The sequence below is a fragment of the Elephantulus edwardii genome, unplaced genomic scaffold (genome assembly GCF_000299155.1).
Source record: "Elephantulus edwardii isolate Elephantulus edwardi_28Jun2011 unplaced genomic scaffold, EleEdw1.0 scaffold00288, whole genome shotgun sequence".
NCBI lineage: Eukaryota > Metazoa > Chordata > Mammalia > Macroscelidea > Macroscelididae > Elephantulus > Elephantulus edwardii.
Genome location: NW_006400038.1, coordinates 3,071,672 through 3,073,686, shown reverse-complemented (window position 1 = coordinate 3,073,686; position 2,015 = coordinate 3,071,672). Strand labels below are relative to the sequence as shown.

The following is a 2,015-nucleotide window of genomic DNA, read 5'->3' as shown; positions in this document are numbered from 1 at the left end:
ACTGAAACAGAGGAGGGAGAAACATTAGTGCAACTAAAGTTGGTAAATCCTGTCTAGAAGGGGTGCATTTCTGTACCAGAGCTATGTCACACCATCCTTTGGATCCTCTGCTGGAAAAGTAGAATCAGGTCTCAAATAATGCCTTTTTAATTGTATCCTCTAGTATTATAGATGTAGGACCGTACTGTATCATACTTCTGTGAATGTAAAATATCTTGTACCTGCTTTATGATATGTAATAGTGACCGTGCTATATAAAAAAAAAAAATGTGAATGCTACTGATTTTTTTCCTTACGCCAATTTTAAATAAAAAGACAAATTGCATTGGGAAAATCAGCTGTCAGGAAGTTCTCCAGAGTACAGAAGAGCAACAGTGTCAGTCTGGAGACTAAGGTGCACCTGATCCAGGCCATAGTCTTTGCAGTTACTTGCTGTGCATCAGAAAGCTGGACAATGGTTAGGGATGATAGAATTGATGCCTTTTGAGCTGTGATGCTGGAGAAGAGTATTGAATTTACCATGAAAGTATTTACCAAGAGTATTGAAATTACCTGGGACTGCTAGGAGTACAGACAGGTTCAGCCTAGAGAGGGTAAAACCAGGCTGCTCCTTGGAGCAAGGATTCTGAAGCTTTATCTGACATACTCTGGATATGTTGCAAGGAGGGGACCCGTCCTTGGAGAGGGACATCATGCTTGGGAGAGTAGAGGTTCAGTGCAAGAGAGGAAGACCCTCAATGAAATGGATTAATTTTATGACTGGGGTAATGCAAGTATGTGTGTCAGGGATGATAATGTTGGCACAGGATAGAGCAGGGTTCAGAGCTATTGTACATAGGGTCGCTATGAGTCAAAAGTGACTTGACAGCACATAACAGCAACAACAACAATGCTGATTTTATTTATCGTCTTTTTTTAAAAAAGTACTTTATTTGGTTTGTGATATCTCTACCTTCTTGGTGGAATTGTTGCATGATATAAATGGTTAACAGGCTCACATGTTAACCAGAAGGTTGGCTTTTTTTTTTTTTAATGAAAACTCAAGTTTTATTTTCTGCAGTAACAAACGTTTAAACGACCAAGAATTGCAGTGGGCCCCAAATGCCCGTTTAGTACAGACAAGAAATCAATCGGCCACCATCGTGAAGGGGCAGCTACAGCAGGACTCTGCTCCCGGGGAAGGACGCCAAGCTTTGGGGGACACGGTGGAGGCCTCAGGCCCCTCTTCCTTTCTGGGACTTGGAAAAACTTGGAGGCATGCAGCAGCGCTGCATGGCCCGCACCTCCATGCCGAGCAGGTCGACACAGGCGATGATGGAGGTCTGGAGTTGCATGGCGTCTTCAGCGGACAGACGGACAGAGAGGATGGTTCCGGTCACTTGGATCTGCCTGTGGGCTGGCCCCAGCCGGTCCTCGTTCATAAGCAGGAAACGCCGGCCGATCTCAGCCTCCACCGCGAGTGGGAAAGGCACGTTGAAGGTGAATTGGAAGAGGGGCGGTGGCAGCAGTACTCGGAGCACACCAAGCTCGGAGGCCTGCTCGGCCTGGGGGGCGGCACCCGCAGCAGCGCCCCCCTGGGCCGCCTCGCAGCCCTCGCCACCGGGCCCTTCCGGGTCAGAGCCACCGCGTGCACCTTCCTGGTCAGCCATGGCTCCTGCTCCTCGGCCCGGGCCTTAGTCTGCACAACTCAGAACAAGCCGGTCCACCCTCTACCACCACCACAGAGCGACTCGAAGGTTGACTTTTTGATTGCATCTGCAGATAACCTCAGAAGAAACACCTTGCAGTCTGCTTCTTAGAGGTCAGCCTTAAAAACTCTGTGAAGCACAGTTTGACTCTAAAGCCTCTGACACATGTAGTTTCTGTGGACTGGAATGAAATTCATGGTTTTAGTTGCCATTCTGGTCCCCTCAGGTCTTCTTTGACTCTCACCCCACCTCTACTGACTTTCCAGGTTCTCCCAGCTCTGCCTCTCCAATGTCCATTCATCCCTATTTCACACTGACTAAACCCCT

At 48.0% G+C, this 2,015-nt stretch overlaps 1 pseudogene; it reads right to left on the bottom strand.

Annotated features, from left to right (window-relative positions):
• Positions 1-1,214: 1,214 nt before the first annotated feature.
• LOC102848776 lies at positions 1,215-1,649 on the bottom strand (annotated as a pseudogene).
• Between the last annotated feature and the right edge of the window lie 366 nt (positions 1,650-2,015).